The sequence below is a fragment of the Martes martes genome (genome assembly GCF_963455335.1).
Source record: "Martes martes genome assembly, chromosome: 14".
Taxonomy (NCBI): Eukaryota; Metazoa; Chordata; class Mammalia; order Carnivora; family Mustelidae; genus Martes; species Martes martes.
The window spans coordinates 38021911-38043051 of record NC_137902.1 but is presented as its reverse complement, the minus strand read 5'-3'; positions in this window follow the sequence as shown (position 1 = coordinate 38043051).

Below are 21141 nucleotides of genomic sequence, written 5' to 3'. Positions count from 1 at the left end.
GGAGAGGATGTGGAGAAAGGGGAACCCTCTTACATTGTTGGTGGGAATGCAAGTTGGTGCAGCCACTTTGGAGAACAGTGTGGAGATTCCTCAAGAAATTAAAAATAGAGCTTCCCTATGACCCTGCAATTGCACTACTGGGTATTTACCCCAAAGATACAGATGTAGTGAAAAGAAGGGCCATCTGTACCCCAATGTTTATAGCAGCAATGGCCATGGTCGCCAAACTGTGGAAAGAACCGAGATGCCCTTCAACAGATGAATGGATAAGGAAGATGTGGTCCATGTACACTATGGAGTATTATGCCTCCATCAGAAAGGATGAATACCCAACTTTTGTATCAACATGGACGGGACTGGAAGAGATTATGCTGAGTGTAATAAGTCAAGCAGAGAGAGTCAATTATCATATGGTTTCACTTATTTGTAGATCATAACAAATAACATGGAGGACAAGGGAAGATGGAGAGGAGAAGGGAGTTGAGGGAAATTGAAAGGGGAGGTGAACCATGAGCGACTATGGACTCTGAAAAACAACCTGAGGGTTTTGAAGGTGTGGGGGGTGGGAGGTTGGGGGAACCAGGTGGTGGGCATTAGGGAGGGCACGGATTGCATGGAGCACTGGGTGTGGTGCAAAAACAATGAATACTGTTACACTGAAAAGAAATAAAAATTTTTTTAAAAAATGGAGGGAGTGTGTGTTAACTATAGAATTTAGGTAAATCTAATACATCAATATCAGGTCATTAATTTTGTCAAATGTACCATCTAATGTAAGATGTTAATAATACAAGAAACTGGATGTGGAATATATGGAACCCTCTATACTATCTTCATAATATTTTTGTAAATCTAAAACTGTCCTAGCTTTTGACTTAAAGGAGGCAAAAGTGTAACTGTTTTCAATGGTCCCAAATCCAGTTTCATTCGACATGAGCCGCCTCCACCGTGGGCCCAGGTTGAACTCCAACAAGATCAAAGTCTTATACCTAAAGTACCGGTGGGGAAGTTAGTGCCACATCTGCCCTGGCCCCAAAGATCTCCCCCCTGGGTCTGTCTCCAAAAAAAGGTTGGTGATGACCTCGCCAAGGGAACTGGTGTTTGGAAGAGGCTGAGGATTATGGTGAAACTGATCATTCACAACACACAGGCCCACATAAAGTGGTATTTTCTGCCTCTGCCCTGACTGGGAAAGCCCTCAAGGAACCCGCAAGAGACAGAAAGACGTGGAAAAACATGAAAGATAGTGGAAATACACTTTTGATAAGATTGTCAATATTGCCCAACAGATGTGGCAACTGATCTTTAGCCAGAGAATTCTCTGGAACCATTTGAGAGATCCTGGGGACTGCCCAAACTGTGGGCTGCAATATTGATGGCCACCACCCTCATGACAGCAATGGCAGTACTGTGGAATGCCCAGTAACATAAGAACTACAAAGGAAAATATTTCAATAAAGGATCATTTGAAAACCAAAACATTTTTTAAAAAGTTTTTTGAACTATATTAAAATATTAAATTTATTTTAAAATGAATGAGCACAAACTTCTGGCTGAATATGGCAGTCCAAATGAGGAAGCATCTCCAATCAATACTCTTTGGTTTTTACCAACTATAGTGGAAATATTAGTATACAAAATATTGCACATAGTAAATGTTACACATCTTGATGAGTTTGGATATAACACTTTTCTCAAAAGAAAAATCACCTTGGTTTTTGTCAGGTGCTCACCCCATAGTCCACTACTACATGCCAAGTTCTATGCTAAACTCCTTGAATGGACTATCACGGGACCATTGCATGAATAGGGAAGAGGCAGGGCAAACACTCCTAGGTGCCTACCCACCATTTATCCCCCTTCTTGTTCACTGGCAGAATATTCTATTTAGGGCAGTAAGACAGCGAGTTCCCTCTCCAGGCAACCTGCCCTGAGCTTGGGGGGGGTTGTCTCAGAATAGGTTGGGGGGGTGTGTCTCAGAATAGGTTGCTTCCCAGGTTCTGGTGCCATTGCTCTCTACTTCTGTCCTTCTGTCTGTTGGGAGTGCAGACACAAGGCTGCGGAGAAGCAGCCTCCTATGAACATGACGCTGGAAGCAAGAGGACAAAAGCCTCACCTATGGGCAATGTGGAAAGAGAGGATCTGGGGACACAGATGACATGGAGAGCCACTGCGCCAGCCTGGACATCTATCAGGACTTTGTTTCATGTGAGAAAGCAAATCCTTAATAGGTTAAGCTACTCTATTGTGTTTCTGCTCTATGAATTTGACTAGAACTCTAACAGAAGAATTAAGTAACTTGCCCAGGGCCTCATACATAGGACATGACACACCTGGCTCCCAGATCAAGTCGGTGTGACCCCAAAGCTTGAAACTGCTGCATTTCCCTTCCTTTCACATTTGTGGTGATTGCTTATCATTAACTATTTCATCCCAGGCCTTCCCAGCTCCTGATTTTCAATATTGACTTTATAATTTGAAATGCTCAAAGACTGTTCCTGGGCTCACCCTGGGGCTCTTCCTGGTCCTGGGCACCCCAGGCAGCAAGTCTGCCCCTGAGGTCACCCCTGGATCTTGGGGTGTGAAGTTCAGACAAAGTAGGCCGGGTGGGCACACACTTTTCAGCTGCAGCTCAAATTCATCCCTATACCCTCATTGGCCCTTTGATCCTGTTTTTCTTCCTAAGCCACATCTCTCAAACTCTGACTCCCATGCAACTCATACTAATCACTGAATCAAATAGTCAGTGTCTAGCCTTATGTCAGCGTCCTGAGTTACAATGCAGGAAGATGATGACAGCAGTGACCAGTGACTGTACGGACAGGCCAGCGGTGAGCACAGCAGGGAGGACACCCTCTCACCCCTCCTTTCTCATTCTCTCCTCCACATTGCACCTCCATCAAACCCTGCTTCCTCTCTCCTGCCTTTGGTTAATGCTATTCTTACCACATCACAGACAGCAACTTTGGGGAAAAAATATATCAGTAAGGGCCACTATTGCTGGCTTGAGTCCTCTGTTCACCTCCATGTGCCCGGAACTGCCAGGACCCCCTCAGAGCTCTGTGCCTGCAGCCTGGCTGCCCTGAGCTGTATCAGCTCATCTGCTGTGATGAGACCAGGTGGAGACCAGGACCTAGATCCTTTGGGAACTAATGCACTGTGGACATTAGCACAGGGTGTCCCTGATGCCCAATGGCCTCCACTCTGATGCACCTGAGTCTCATGGCCAGGAACTAAACTGCTCAGAGGCCAGTGGCAGGGTGCTCCATGCACAGTCCCTCAGAGCGCCTGGTAGAGGAGGTGTCTGGTGAACACCGTTGGAAGGAATCTGCAAGCAAAGCACAACTACTGTGCAGCCAGCCCTGGCCACCCCAAAGAGACACAGCTCCTTGGATCCGCTTTCTCCTGGCCACCACCACCTGATGCCCCAAGGTCACCCCACATGGAGCAGTTCCCCAGTAGAAAGCAATCATCCCCCTTTCCCCAGCTTGTCCTTTCTTGAGGTGTGAACAGTGTAAGAGCCATCCTCAGCCTCAGGTTCCACAGAGACAAGAAGGACAGAGTCTCCTCTGGCCCTTTCTTCTCTTCTTCCTCCTCCCAATCCTCCCTTTCCATAGACATACCCTCACTTGGGCCTTGCCACCTGCACTGTCCATGCTGCTCTACTTTATCATGCATATTTTCATCTTACCTCTGTTTGAAGCCCTCACACTATGGGCACCTGCCTCTCTCCCACTCCAGGCTCCTTCCCCATTATTCTCCCATCACCCTTGCTATTCCAGGCCCATCCTGAAAGTGCTTTTTCCATTTAACTTCCCTTAACTCCACCTGTTGAAAGTGGATATCTCCCTTCCAAAGCCCTGAACACGTGATTCTCTCTCTCCCTCTAAGAGCAGCTTTTGTTTTCTACCTAATCATGCACTAGACGGTGCATACATGTTATCCAAGCTGACTTTGGGGCAGGACCATCTGCACATCTTGTATGGTCCTGAGATCAGTCATTTCCCATGGTGGGCACTCAGGAAGGATAGAATCCCAGAACTACAAACAATCTCAGAGCTGACATAGGCAGCCCCGATTAGGCACATCCCATTACCAAGGTGAAGAAGACCATCAGAGAAAGGAAAGAGGTTGCTCAAAGTCACACCCCTCACTTGTAGCATCAAACAACAGCTGAGTTATGAACAAAAATATGTCAGACTTGGAGTTGTAGAACATTTGTAGAATTCCAAATGTCAGTTTGGAATTCCAGCTCTGATCTCTCACAGTTGATATATAAATGATTTTTTTAAAAAGGTAACATGGATTAAGTTTTCATGATGTGCAGATGCTCTGCTAGGAACTCTGGGTGAGCTATTTCATGTGACCCTCACAACAGTATTGTCACATAGAGTTAGTCTTATCCCCACTTTCTAGATGATCCTAAGTCTTAGAGAGACTATGCAACTTTTCCCAGTTATATATACTGGTTAAATTTTTGAGAAAGCCTTGAGCCTAGGTAGTCTCACATAAGAAATCACACTCTGAACTAAAACATTAAGTCACTCAAACTCCTGTGATCACCTGTAAAATAGGCATAATAGTAGTTTAACCTCATGACATACAATACACATGAAAGAGCTCCAGAATGTGCATCACCCTCTAGAGTTCAGGGAAGACTCCAAAGATCTGAATACTCACCTCAGCTCCTGCTTTTTGGCCTGGTGTACACAACCTTTCACCTCTCCATGCCTCGCTTTCCATATCTATAAAGTGAGACACTTGACCAGACAATATTTAGTCTAAGCATCTTTGTGGTGAGTCTTCTGGCTGGAGTTTGCTAACATCTGGTTGATTTTGCTTTGTGCTGGGTCACGTGCTCATTGACATGTGGTGCTATGTATGATATACCATGTTCATTGACATGCCAGGCTTACCTCCACCAATACCCATAAAAACAAAGCTTCACATGAAATGTTCTTTCAGCGTTTATTGTCACTTAGTTTAGAGGACATACTTGGAAAGGGATTTTTCTTTGCTTTTTAACTAAAGATACTATTTTGCATGATACTATCCATATGTTACTAACATTAAAACTCAGAAATATGCCTTTGTAGTCACTTCATGGAATACAAATAAATATGCTTCATTATTTTTAAAAATTGTGTAATGTGTAATATGAATTTACCTAAAATTTACTTTGTTTCTGCTATTTTCATTAAACATGGTTTGAAATATTTTTCTTGATTCAACATAGTTTTATAATCTTAGAGCTTGTATAAAATTTCATTGCACTAAAGTGCATAATTTATTAGGCTCTAATGTTGGGTATTTAGGTTATTTCCAATTTTCCTTGGATTTAAGTGCACATTTGTGAAACAGTGGATTTCTGGGTTAGATTGAGGCATTGAGCACCATCTAAAATTGGCAACAAAATAAAGTCCAAGTTTTCAGTTCTAAATGAAAGGACACATTAATATTATCCAACAGTGAAGTTCCCATATATGGCTCTGTGTTAGACCCAAAAGCTCAAGCTTCTAGGGCAAAGAGCTGGTGCATAATGATTTTTAAATTTATTTCTTTATCATCCATTATTCAATTTATCTAAATATTTATTTTAGGCATACCGTATTCTAAGCACTCTGCTAGGTTCTGATGATATGGGTAGGATGTCTTCCCTGACCTTGTGGGACTTATAATCTAGTAAAGAAACAGACAGTACAGCACTAAAACAAACATGCATGAGAAATAACATATGGAAAAGGAATCTAGGTATATTTAGGTCACTTACTATGTACGTACCTCGACGAGTTATGTAACCTTCTGTACCTCACTATCTTTATCTGCAAAATAGACAAAATAACAGTTAACATGTTTGAAAGGGTCCTTGACATATTACTAAGCACTTAATATGTTTTAGTTATTGTTTTTGTATTAATTATTCACTGTTACAAAACAAATCACCTCCAAATTTAGCAGCCTCAAACGAGGATTTATCATCTCACATAGCTTCTGACAGTCAGGGATCTGGAAGCAGCTTAGCTGGGTGGTTTGGACTCGGGGTCACTCATGAGGTTCTAGTTATCTGAAGACCTGGCTATGACAGGTGACTCTGCTTCTAAGATGCCCCCGCGACATGGCTATTGGTGGGAGGCCTCCATTCCTTGTTCTGTGGATGTCTCCGTAGGGATGTTAAAAGTCCTTATGCTATGGCATCAGGCGTCCTCTAGAGCCAGTGATCCCAGAGAGAAGAAGAGGAGGCAGTATCTTTTATGACCTACTCTTGGAAGCCCTACACACCATCATCTCCACCATAACCTATTTGTTAGAAGTGAGTCACTAAGTCCTGATTTCACTTAAGAAGAGGAGACTTTGGGTCTGCTTTTTGAACAGTGTCAAAGAACTTGTGGACATACCATAAAATGCCACACAGACATGGAAGGACTTCTCAGCACCTGACCCACAGAAGGGGTCCTCTCTCTCCATTCTTTTGGGCCCCTCAATGGACCAGTAGACACAACACACTCCTTCATAAAGCTCATTCACTGAGATGCCTTCTATTTCTACCTTACCTTATATCCACAAATTCACATCATCTTCCTCACCAGATACACAAAGAAACTCTTTTGTTTCTGACCTCATGTTCAATCAAAGCAAATAATAGATTGATGGCTTTAATTCTTTTAAATCCAAGCCAATGGGGAAGAGCAAGATGGAAGAGGAATAGAGATCTAAATATTATCTGGTCCCAGAAACTCAGCTAGATAGTTATCAACCATTCTGAACACCTACAAACTCAATAGGAGATTGAAGAGAAGAAGAGCCAGCAACTCTAGGAACAGAAAACCAACCACTTTCTAGAAGGTAGGAAGTGCAGAGAAGTGAATCTGAGGTGATATATGGGAAGATGGACTGCAGGGGGAGGGGCCAGCTCCCAGCAAGTGAGAGAGCAGCAGAGCACAAAGTTGGAACTTTTAGAAGTCTGCTCTACTGAGAGATATCACTCCAGAGGCTAAGTGGGGGGTGGAGCCCTCACAGGGACAGTGTGGTCTCAGGACCCAGAGGGTCACAAAAAGACCAGGGGTGTCTAAGGGTGGCAGAGGTCCCAGGTATCAGAGTAGAGAAGCTGATGCAGAGACAGAGCCAAGAAGTGGGTTCTTAGCTCAGGGTTGCCTTAAACCATGATCCAAGGTGCAACCGGGTCACTACTTTTCAAGCAGAGACCCCACAAGTGACTGATCTGGGGAGACTCACCTTCCTCCTCTGGGAGAAGCAGCCTGGCAGCATGCTGCAGGAATCTGCTGGGTTTGGGGACTCCAAACAGGGCCATGTGCCAGAGACAGAAACACTCAGTCACAGGCTGGATGAGCTCGGAGTGCAACCAGCGACCAGGGAGACAAGAGTGATTGACTGCTTTGCTCTGAGTGGAGCCTTGAGCTCTTGGCTCCTCTGGCCCAGGATAGGAGGCAGCCATTTTCATTCCCGTCCTCCAGAGCTCTACAGAAAGCATTCAGGAAACAAAAGCTCCCAAGAGCGAACCCGAAAAGATTACCTAGCCCAGCCCTTGACAAGGGCTGTGCAGTTCTGCCTCAGGCAAAGACATTTGAGAATCACTACAATAGGCTGCTCACCCAGAAGATCAGCAAGAACATCTCGCCAAGACCAAGTTCACTGATCACTGAGGACTGCAAAACTTCAGAGCTACAAATATACAGCACATAGAATCCAAGGCTTTTGTCCCATGATTCTTTAATCTTTCAAAGTTAAATTTTCAAAATTTTATTTTTTCTTATTGTATTTAAAAATTTTTTTCTCTTTCCTATTTTAGCCTTTTTAAACTATTTTATCTTATCAATACCTTTTTAAAAATCTTTTTAAATTTTCATTGTTATGGTCATATTCTGTCTCTTCATTGTATTTAACCATATATGTGGTTAAATACAACGATACATATATATATATACACATATATATACATATACATATATATGTATATATACACATATATATACAATTATACATATATATACATATATATGTATAATATATAAAATGTGTATATATGTGTGTATATATATGTGTGTGTATATATATACACACATATACACACACATATATATACATATATATATATACACACACATTTTTCTTTCTTTTCTATATACATATATATATATGTATACATATATACACACACACATTTTTTCTTTCTTTAAAATTTTGGGATACAGTTTCTTCTAATAGATCAAAATATACCCTAACTCTAGTGCATGGCTTTGTCCAGTCTCCAGCCTGATCACATCCTTTCCTCTCTTTTTTTTTTTTTTTCTTTTCCAACCAACTTCTTATCGTGCTAATTCCTTTTTTAGAATCTTTTTTTAAATTTTCATCTTTACAGTCATATTCCATCCCTTCATCATGTTTACCCTTATTTTTGTATATATATATATAAGTTTTTCTTTCTTTGAAATTTTGGGAGGAAGTTTCTTCTAACAAACCAAAATACACCCAAAATCAGGCATGTGGCTCTGTTCTAGTCACAAGTCTAATAGATACATATAAGTATAACATATACATTTTTCCCCCTCCATTCTTCTACCCCTAGGTTCAGGTCTCTTCTGATTTGGTTAGTGTATATTTTTCTGGGGTTGTTGCTACCCTTTTAGTATTTTGTTCTCTCATTCCTCTATTCTTATCTGGATTAAATGACAAGGTGGAAATCTCACCTCAAAAAAAAAAAGAACAATGGGGTGCCTGGGTGGCTCAGATGGTTAAGACTCTGCCTTCAACTCAGGTCATGATCCTAGGGTCCTGGAATCAAGTCCTGCATCAGGGATCCTGTTCAGCAGGGAGCCTGCTTCTACCTCTCCTTCTGCTGCTCCCCCTGCTTGTGCTCTCTCTCTCTCTCTTTCTCTCTCTATCAAATAAATAAACAAAATATTTTTTAAAAAAGAACAAGAGGCAGTACCAATGGCCGGGGACCTAATCAATATAGACATTAGTAATATGTCAGAACTAGAGATCAGAATAACTATTATCAAGGTGCTAGCTGGGCTCAAAAAAAAAAAAAAAAAGAGAGAGAATCCCTTTCTGAAGAAATAAAAGACCTTCCTGGAGAAATTAAAGAGGTAAAATATAACCAAGTTGAAATCATAAAACCTATTAATGAGGTACAATAAAAAATGGAGGCTCTTACTGCTAGGATAAGTGAGGCAGAAGAGAGAATTAATGATATAGAAAACCAAAGGATAGAGAATAAGGAAGCTGAGTAAAAGAGAGAGAAACAACTACTGGACAATGAGGAGAGAATTTGAGAGATAAATGATACCATAAGACAAAACAATATTAGAATAATTGGGATCCCAGAAGAAGAAGAAAGAGGGGGGTAGAAGGTATATTGGAGGAAATTATAACAGAGAATTTCCCTAATTTTGCAAAAGGAACAAACATCAAAATCCAGGAGGCACAGAGAAATCCCCTCGAAATCAATAAAAATAGGTCCACACCACGTCATCTAATACTAAAACTTACAAGTCTCAGTGACAAAGAGAAAATCCTGAAAGCAGCTTGGGACAAGAGGTCTGTAACATACAACAGTAGAAATATTAGATTGGCAGCAGAGCTACCCACAGAGACTTGGCAGACCAGAAAGGACAGGCATGATACCTTCAGAACACTAAATGAGAAAAATATGCAGCCAAGAATACTATAATCAGCTAGGCTGTCATTGAAAATAGAGGGAGAGATACAAATCTTCCAGGACAAACAAAAATTAAAAGAATTTGTAAACACCAAACTGGCCCTACAAGAAATATTAAAAGGTGTCCTCTACGTAAAGAGAGAACCTAAAAGTAACAGACCAGAAAGGACAGTAACAGTCACCTTACAAGCAATACAATGGCTAAATTCATATCTTTCAATAGTTACCTTGAATGTAAATGGGCTAAATGCTCCCAATCAAAAGACACAGGGTATCAGAAGGATAAAAAAACAACACCCATCAATATGCTGTCTGCAAGAGATTCATTTTAGACCCAAAGACACCTCCATATATAAAGTAAGGGAGTAGAAAACAATTTACCATGTTAATGGACATCAAAAGAAAGCTGGGTGGGCAATTCTTACATCAGACAAATTATATTTTAAGCCAAAGACTATAAGAGTGAAGAAGGACACTATATCATATCAAGGATCTATCTGACAAGAAGATCTAACAATTTTAAATATCTATGCCACTAACATGGGAGCAGCCAATTACATAAGCCAATTAATAACAAAATCAAAGAAACACATCAACAATAATACAATAATAGTAGGGCACTTTCACACCCCCCTCATTGAAATGGACAGATCATCTAAGCAAAAGATCAACAAGGATATAAAGGCTTTAAATGACACATTAGACCAGATGAACATCACAGATCTATTCAGAACATTCCATCCCAAAGCAAGAGAATGCTTCTCTAGTTCACAAGGAACATTTTCCAGAGTAGATCACATCCTGGTTCACAAATCAGGTCTCAACTGGCACCAAAAGATTGGGATCATTCCCTGCAAATTTTCAGACCACAAAGCTTTAAAACTAGACGTCAATCACAGAGGAAAGTTGGAAAGAACTCAAATACATGGAGGCTAAAGAGCATCCTACTAAGGAATGAATGGGTCAACCAAGAAATTAAAGAAGAACTTAAAACATTCATGGAAACAATTGAAAATGAAAACACATCTGTTCAAAATCTTTGGGACACAGCAAAGGCAGTCCTGAGTGGAAAGTATATAGCAATGCAAACCTTTCTCAAGAAACAAGAAAGGTCTCAAATACACAACCTAATCCTACATCTAAAGTTGCTGGAGAAAGAACAGCAAAGAAAGCCTAAGCCCAGCAGAAGAAGAGAAATAATAAAGATCAGAGCAGAAATCAATCAAAGGAATCAAAGGAACAGTAGAACAGATCAACAAAACTAGGAGCTGGTTCTCTGAAAGAATCAATAAGATAGATATACCCCTGGCCAGACTTATCCAAAAGAAAAGAGAAAGGACCCAAATTAATAAAATCATGAATGAAAGAGGAGAGATCACAACCAACACCAAAGAAATACAAACAATTATAAGAACATATTATGAGCAACTATAGGCCAGCAAATTTGACAATCTGGAAGAAGTGGATGCATTCCTAGAGATGTATAAATTACCAAAACTGCACCAGGAAGAAATAGAAAACCTGAACAGACCCATAACCAGTAAGAAGATTGAAGCAGTCCTCAAAAATCTTCCAACAAACAAGAGTCCAAGGCCAGACAGCTTCCCAGGGGAATTCTACCAAGCATTTAAAGAAGAACTAATACCTATTCTTCTGAAACTGTTCCAAAAAATAGAAACAGAAGGAAAACTTTCAAACTCATTTTATGAGGCCAGCATTATCTTGATCCCAAAACCAGACAAAGAACCCATCAAAAAGGAGAATTTCAGACCAATATCCTTGATGAACACAGATGCAAAAATTCTCTCCAAAATACTACCCAATAGGATCCAACAATACATTAAAAGGATTATTTACCTCAACCAAGTGGGATTTATTCCAGGGCTGCAAGGTTGGTTCAACATCCACAAATCAATTGATATGATACAATATATTAATAAAAGAAAGAACAAGAACCACAGGATACTCTCAATAGATGCAGAAAAAGCATTTGAGAAAGTACAGCATCCTTTCTTGATTAAAATTCTTCACAGTATAGGGATAGAGGGTACATACTTCAATATCTTCAAAGCCATCTATGAAAAACCCACAGCAAATGTCATTCTCAATGGGGAAAAACTGATAACTTTCCCCCTAAGGTCAGGAACATGACAGGGATGTCCACTATCACCCCTGCTATTGAAAATACTAGAAGTCCTAGTCTGAGCAATCAAAAAACAAAATCTAATAAAAGGCATCTGAATCAGCAAAGAAGTGAAACTCTCACTCTTTGTAGATAATAGGATACTTTATGTGGAAAACCCAAAGACTGTATCCCAAAACTACTAGAACAGGAATTCACTAAGGTGTCAGGATATAAAATCAATGCACAGAAATCAGTTGCATTTCTATACACCAACAGCAAGACAGAAGAAAGAGAAATTAAGGAGTTGATCCCAATTACAATTGCACCCAAAACCATAAGATACCTAGGAATAAACCTAACCAAAGAGGCAAAGAGTCTATACTTAGAAAACTAAAAAGTTCTCATGGAGGAAATTGAGGAAGACACAAAGAAATGGCAAAACATTCTATGCTCATGAATTGGAAAAACAAATACTGTGAAAATGTCTATGATACCTAGAGCAATCTACACATTTAATGCAATCCCTATCAAAATACCATCAATTCTTTTCAAAGAAATGGAACAAATAATTCTGAAATTTATATAGAACCAGAAAAGACCCCGAATAAGCAGAGGAATGTTGAAAAGGAAAACCAAATTTGGCAGCATCACAATTCCAGACTTCAAGCACTATTACAAAGCTGTAATCACCAAGACAGTAGGGTAACGACACAAAAACAGACACAGAGATCAATGGAACAGAATAAAGAGACCAGAAATGGACCCTCAACTCTCTGGTCAACTAGTCTTCAACAAAGCAGGAAAGAATGTCCAATGGAAAAAAGATAGTCTCTTCAACAAGTGGTGTTGGGAAAATTGGACAACCCCATGCAGAAGAATGAAACTGGACCATTTCCTTACACCACACACGAAAATAGACTCAAAATGGATGAAAGATCTCAATGTGAGATAGGAATCCATCGAAATCCTTGAGGAGAACACAGGCAGCAACCTCTTTGACCTCAGCCGCAGCAACTTCTTCCTAGGAACATGGCCAAAGGCAAGGGAAGCAAGGGCAAAAATGAACTATTGGGACTTCATGAAGATAAAAGGCTTTTGCACATCAAAGGAAACAGTCAACAAAACCAAAAGAAAACCAACAGAATGGGAGAAGACATTTGCAAATGAAATATCAGATAAAGGGTTAGTATCCAAAATCTATAATGAACTTATCAAATTCGACACCCAAAGAACAAAGAATCCAATCAAGAAATGGGCAGAAGACATGAACAGACATTTCTGCAAAGAAGACATACAAATGGCCAACAGATACATAAAAAAGTGTTCCACATCACTTACCATCAGGGAAATACAAATCAAACCCACAGTGAGATACCACCTCACACCAGTCAGTATAGCTAAAATTAACAAGTCGGGAAATGACAGGTGTTGGTGAGGATGTGGAGAAAGGGGAACCCTCCCACACTGTTAGTGGGAATGCAAGCTGGTGCAGTCACTCTGGAAAACAGTATGGAGGTCCCTGAAAAAGTTAAAAATAGAGCTACCTCATGACCCAGCAATCGCACTACGGGATATATACCCTAAAGATACAAATGTAGTGATCCGAAATGGCATGTGCACCCAAGTGTTCATAGCAGCAATGTCCACAATAGCCAAACTATGGAAAGAAACTAGATGTCCATCAATAGACGAATGGATAAAGAAAAGGTGGTATATATATACAATGGAATGCTATGCGGCCATTTAAAAAAAAAAAAAACCCACAAAGTCTTGCCATTTGCAACGATGTGGGTGGAACTAGAGGCTATTATGGTAAACGAAATAAGTCAATCAGAGAAAGACAATTATCGTATGGTCTCTCTGATTTGAGGAATTTGAGAGGCATGGTGGGGGGTCATGGGGGGGAAGGAAAGGAAAAAATGAAACAAGATGAAACCAGAGAGGGTGACAAACTATAAGAGACTCTTAATCTCAGGAAACAAACTGAGGGTTGCTAGGGTGTGGGGGGGCCAGATAGGGTGGCTGTGTTATGGACACTGGACAGTATATGTGCTAGTGAATTGTGGTGAGTGAGTGCTGTGAATTGTGTAAGGCTGGTGATTCATAGACCTGTACCCCTGAAGCAAATTAATACATTATATGTCAATTAAAAAAAAAAAAACAAGCCAGCTTCCATTCCTTTCCATAAATCTCTCTTAAGGAAATTCCTTTATTTTAGGAAAGAACTATCCTGTCCTGAGAGAGGTCAAAATCCACAGTGGCAGACGAGAGGTGACTCCCACATCCCCCAGAGCTAGGTCAGCCTGCACCCAGGACGCCTCTTCCAGCCTTCCCCACAGCTGCCCAGCAGGCTTCACCTGGCCTTCAGTTCTCTCAGAGACCTATTCTCTTCGATCCTTAATCTTCCCTTGGGAGGATATTTACCAGTCCTACTGTATTTTTAAAAATTCATGTATTTATAAGATGCCACATCCTTGGCATAAGTTATCTTCAGTCATCTCTTCCACTCCAAACACCAGGTATTACTTCCTAGTCCTCACTGTAAATGAGAAGCCTGAGTCTCAGAGAAATCAAGGTACTTGCATCACCTCACCCAACGTTGGAAGCTCAGAGTGAGGCTTGCTGGACTCCATATCCGGGTCTGTCGACAATGTTGCCAGTCCTTGGCATTTTATTTCAGAGCTGCAAGACTGCAAAACCCTCCAGTCACTCTAGTTATGCCCAGACATGCCAGTTCACTTGCCAAACCTTTCCCAGAAGCCTTTTCCACCCCCCATTACAACAAGACATCCCCCCCACACAGGGTTGCCTGATAACATGCAGAACGTCCAGTTAAATTTGCATGTCAACTAATTTTCTTAGTATAAATCTGTCTCATACTTCAGCTAAAAAATAGTTTGTTGTTGAAATGCAAATTTAACAGGGCCTGCTGTGACAGCAGACTAGAGTGCTTACAGCTCTCACTCCCCAGGGCAGATCTGGAAGTCTGAACAGATCCGAGGGTTTCTAATTTCCTCACAAAACCACATAGTGGATGTGGAGATCACGGGAGCTCTGAGCTCTGGGTTTCGGCAGTGGGAACGGGGCGGGATGTCCCAGGAAGTGGGGGCTTCCGCGGACACTGGGGTGCCAGGTCCCACTGTGGGTAAATGCCAGATAGTTCAATGTCTGCCTTCTGTTCAGTCAGAGCTGAGTTTAAGTGGAAACCCGATTCTGTGGGTGTTACTTGTAGCAAAATTGTCACCACAAATGCACACTCTTTCATCACCCTTGTGCTTTTGAAGGGCCCCATTGCCATTCAGTAAGTAATGACCCTGGGTGCAGACCACAGCTGGGAAGAGTCTAGAGCAACCCCAAATAAGGCGGGCTCCATGGAATTAAACTTTGTTTTAGTGTCAAACCAAGTTGGCTGGGACAGATGGACATCACTGTTGTCCTACACTGTCCTTGCCCAAATCCTGGCTGACCTCTCCATCATCCCTGCATGCAGCCGCAGCTGGAGAAGAAGATATGCTCCTCCCAGCAGCTCTGCAGACTCTTAGAACATGTGTATGTTTTCACAGTCAAAATCCACCAAAAATCCCTTAGGATAAAGTGCCAAAATTCTGGAGTGTGCTCCAGGCATTGTGTGACTCTCCTCTGCCCACAGGTCCCTCGCTGTCTTCTGCCTCCAGTTACAGTGGTCCTTCAGAACCCCAAATGATTTCCTTCCCTGGACTGCTCTCATTCTTTCTTCTGGAGAGCCCCTACGGACACTGAAGGTAACAGCTGAAATACGATTGCCCACAGGAGGCTTTGGCCCAGCCCTGCCCATCTCCCCATCACAGCTAGGTCAGGTTTGCCAATCAGCCACATTTCACAGCCACATTTCACATTCACATTTCACATGTAGCTCTTGGCTACCATATTAGTATGGATATAAAACATTTCCACCAGAACAGAAAAATATTTTTCCTTAAAAAAAAAAAGATGTTAAATAAAGTCTTTTTCTTTATTTCCCAATGTCTTATAGAATTGTCTCTGGTGGGGTTTTCTATTCACATTCTGTGATTCCATCTCAAAGCTTTGTGCCATGGCCTCCCACCTCCTTTCTCCATCCTTGAGGATATAGATCTGATGCTTTCATTTGCTTTTCTATAGAGAGTCCCCAAGTACTGTCCTGGATGATCTCATCCATCCTCTTACTATGATTTCCACCCTGATAGCCTGAGCTCTTGCTTTTAATTAATTTACTCTTTCAAATTCAAAGTCTGATAAGAAAGAAGCAGATCCAGACAAAGGTGCCTTGTCAATGATTTCTAAAAGTCAAAGTTTGCTTATCCCGGGACAATAACCTTCTTCTGGAAAACGAAAGAGCCAGAAGCTGAATGCAGTGACATCCATCCTTCTTTTTTTTTTTTTTTTAATTAAATTTTTTATTTATTTTCAGTGTAACAGTATTCATTGTTTTTTCACCACACCCAGTGCTCTTATTGAATGTGCAACGAGGCTAAAACAGCTTTCTGAAGCAGTGGGCCCCTCCCATTTCCCACTGTCCTTTCACCTGGCAGAGAAGACAGAGAGCTTTCCTCTCACAAGGTTCCTCCTAGAAACCTCCACTTCCTTCTGCTCTTAACCATCTCTCTTCCCATAAATCGACTGGTCTTTCTCGAAAAGAAAATCCAAAACTTATTGATTCTCCATGTACATGAAGAGATAACTGCTGGGAAATGAATACATGAATGAAATGAACAAACCCCAAGATTCCATTCCCTGGGGGAAATTCTGCAATCTGTCTGCCTATTCAAGGTGATCACACATCTGGGTCCTCTCATCTTTGAGCAAAACTCAGGAGAGAGGGAGAGGGAAAGAAGCAGATGCCCCCGCCAATCTCCCAGCTGAGGAGGGACATCCAAGAGGTGTTGCTCAGGTTGTGTGCGTCTCAGATGACGATGGATTTCTGGGACTCTGGCACAGGCTTTAAGGCCCAATGATAAACACATTCTCCATTTCCCCCATTCCCTGGTATTGTTCCAAAGCAATCTGATTAGTAGAAAGCAGGCTTCTGGGAAAGTCTGAGAGCTCCACTCTTGGAGCGAGCACACTGTCTCCAGCAGTTCCAACTACTTGGGGGTGTTTGGGGCTCTTACCCACTTGCCATCCCTACCAACCGTGCTCAGCCAGTGCCCAGACCACCGGGGAACAACAGGGCCTCAGCAGCTCCTGGCTCCTGTGAAAATCGCACAACCTTAGAGGTAGGAAAAGGGACATTAATATATTGGGCAGAAGCTATGGTTTCCATGTAAGTCATGGTTTTAAAGGATGGGAAGACAAGAGGGGATGTTGTCATCGGACGGGAAGGGTGGTGATCTTGGATTCAAGCACGGTAATCACAGCTCCATTGGAAAAAGAGGGACAATTTCCAATAAAGCTGGGGGGAAGAAAGAAAAGACAAGCCAGACAGCTCTTGAGTGTTTGATAGATATTAGAAGCCATAAAGTATTACAGGCACCAGTCTTCATAGATGTGGGCATAGAAGCCTGTGCAGATGTAGGAGCAAACACCGAGATGGGTGGATGTGTAGCAGGCTCACCCTTTTTTACCACTACAACTGCTTGTTTTTTCTACCACTCAACTGGCTTCCTTCATGAGCCCCAGCAGCTGGTGATTGAGAAAAACAATCATCTGTGTGTTCAAACTAATTTATTCTGATCTTTTACTTCAAACAGTCTTGGGTGGGGGAGCGGGTAGAAGGGATAAGCCCCTCAGTCACCCTCCTTGTTCTTCATCCTCTGGAATGACATCTGGGTTAGAAGGTGAGTGTGTGCAGAGAGGCCTCTAAGTGAAGGCGGCTTTGACCTGGGGTGCTGATAACCATGTGCTAATGTTTCAGCCTTCCTGTTTGCCTTTTCATCAAAAGAATTCTCATGGTTTGGTTTTTGGCTTGGTGGCTTATGGATAAATGCTAGGTAGCCATTCGTTTTATGATTGGGGGTGGAAGAGGAAATAAAGCAATGTGTGCTGAGTTTGGGGGACAGGTCACGACCATGGGTCCCTATAGACCCTGGGCACAAGGGGTCCCACCTTTGCCGCAGCCCCTCTGTGACCATATTCTAGGTTTTGGCTTCCACCTCTTTTTCATATGCTTAGATGCTCCCACCCTTCTCCTTGCCTCAAATCTTCTGAAATCCACATCAACCAATGACCCACCCTATCCAAACCCATGCCATCCCCTGTAAAGGATTTGTTCACTTTGGGATTTCATTAATTATGTGAAGAGGGAAAAATTAATAATATGCCCTGACTTCCATTTTTTTTTTTTAAAGATTTTATTTCTTTATTTGACAGACATAGATCACAAGTAGGCAGAGAGGCAGGCAGAGAGAGAGAGGGGAGGAAGCAGGCTCCCCGCTGAGCAGAGAGCCCGATGCGGGGCTCGATCCCAGGACCCTGGGATCATGACCCGAGCCGAAGGCAGAGGCTTTAACCCACTGAGCCACCCAGGCGCCCCCTTGACTTCCATTTTGCATTAAGATTTACTAAAAGCCTTGAAAGTTGTGAAAAAATCCTGGCAATGATAATGCTGGCTCTAGCCCACGGATGGAGTGGTTTGTGCTCTAACGGATGGTCCTTCCGTTTCAATTCTGATTTTTGCTTTAAACCAAGAATTTGATATAAAGTTGTTTTCATTTCAAGTTTCTAAGTGGTAAGGATTATTTGGGGTTTTTTGTTTGTTTTTCTGGGGGGGCAGTTTTGGAAGGAACTAGGGAAGATGGGAGTGGATGTGATTTTTAATTATTTCTAAAAATACATAATTGTATTAAAGCCAATGGATATGGATCTTTGTTTTCTGTTTTGGGGATTTGCTGTCCCTATTAACCAACAGAAATGTCTGTTCTCTGTGTCCTAATCATAGTTCATTTTGTGACTGCTCCTGGGGTATTTACAAGGAATGTGTGGTGATCTGTGGAGTTTAAATGTAAAGTCTTTCAAGGCTTTCAAACCCTCTGAGGGTTCTGCCTTTGGAGCAATGTTTAGAAATGCCATCACATCCTCAGGATTATATAAAGACTCAACTATATTATTTTAGGACCTACTGCTTTCAGGTTTCATATTTAAAACTTTAATCAGCTTGAATTAAATCCGGCATGAGATAGGGGCCCACAACTCTTTCTGTTCTTTCCAAATGATTATCCAAGCTATCCTAGTTTCTAAATAACTGAGGCATCTTTTACCTCTTGTTCAACCTCACACTCAACTCCATCAATATGCATGTGTCTGTTTCTGAACCATGTGATGTTTTCACATCTGCTGGCAAAATTCTCCCTTTACTCTTCTTATGCAACAATTTCTTAGCTAGTAGCAGTCATATTTCTTTCTATTTGCTAGGTTTTAAAAAAGCAATCATGTGGTATATTTGATCAGGATTGTTTTAAATGTATGGAAAAATGAGGCAGAACCAATATCTTTCAAAAAAATCTTTCCTTTGACCATTTAGTATCAAATTCCTAATCAGCATTACTTGCACACAAAACTGTCCTCAATGTCTCTGGAACAAATGTGTTCTATGGGAATACTAGCAACAAGATAATATTTTGTGATACGGTGAAAGAGCTATGTGTTCTGTCCCACCTTCACTTTAAGGTTTACCTAAGCCTTTTTAGAGAAACTGTAACTATTCTCCCATGCATAGTCATCAATTGGGTGATGTCCAACAGCTAGACTGTTTATCTAAGAATGAATTAAGATCAATTCTTCTCACCTCCAAATCAGCCACCTGCCAACATTTAATTGACTCCTGTCTAATACTCGGGCTCTGTAAGTCAATCCATTTGGTTACCTAAATGTATATTTTTGCGACCAATTTATCCTGGAAGTTTCGTTAGAAATAGCATTACTTAAAATCAATCATTTTCTCGGTGACTTATTGGAAAATATTGTAGTCATGGTGGATGACTACAAATACTTACTCAGAACGTATCAGAATCACTGTGGCTGCATTTTACAGTTCAGGACTTGGAGGCCTTGGACCCATTTGTCCTGTGTCTCAGGCATGTCAGGACTGTTTTCTCACTCCTACTAAAACGCATTTCTCTGTTGCACCTCTGTGTGAAGACTGAATGGCCTTTTTTGCAGGAACAAATCTCTGCAGACACTATAATTTTCCTCAAGACAAGTCGGCCCACCATTTGTGTTTTTGAATGTTTGGATCAGATCTCCTTTGGGTCACACATCAGTTTTGCTCCAAGTCTTTCTTTATTATAACCTCAATCTGTTCTTCAACATCTGTCCAAAATGCCATTATGAGACATGTGCTCAGAGCCATAGCTACCTTCCATGACACCTCTGTACAAACTAGACAAAGAAGACCCTCTGGGTGGATAGAACTCTGCAAAAGCATGGCTTAGAAAGAAAACTGTACCCGTCTTTATTTTAAATAGCAAAATGCGTAACATAACATTTATCATCTTAAACCATTTTTAAGTGTACACTAATGTTAAGTCTATTCATGTTGTGGTGCAACCAATTTCCAGAATTTCTTCATCTCAGGAAGCTGAAACTAGACTATTAAACAGCTCCTCATTTCTCCATCTACTCCCTCAGCCCGCAGCAGCCACCATTCTACTTTCTGTTTCTATGAATTAGATTGTTCTAGATATCTCGTAGAAGTAGAATTATACAGTACTTGTCATTCTGTGACTGGCTTATTTCACTTAGCATAATGTCCTCAAGTTTCAGCCATGTGGTAACATCTGCCAGAATATCCTTCCTTTTTAAGGCTGAATCATATTCCATTATATGTATATTGTACATTTTGTTTACCCATTCATCTGTGGCTGAATGATAAATGTTTGAGTTGCTTCCACCTTTTGGCCATTTCAAATAATACTGCTGTGAAAATGTCTCCTCAAGACCCCACCAACACTTGTCTTAGGTATATAAGCAGAAGTGAGATTGTTAAACCATACAGCAATCCTATTTTTATTTTTTTGATGACTGCCATACATTTTCCATAACAGCTGTACCATTTTCCATTTCCACTAACAGACACAGGTTCCAGTTTCTCCACATCCTTGCCAACACTTGTTATATTCTGGAGTTTTTTATTGTTTGGTTTTGCTTTGTTCCTTTACAGAGTTCTCCCAGTGTGTGTCAGGTGGTTCGGATTTGTACTTCCTGAATTATTAGGGATATTGAGCATCTTTTTATTGGTTTACTGGCCATCTGTGTATCTTCTTTGGAGATTATAATCTACTGAAATCTTTTGCCTATTTTAATTGGATTATTTGGGGGGTTTGTTGTTGAGTTGTAGAATTCTTTATATATGCTGGAATTAAACCCATACATGATTTGCAAA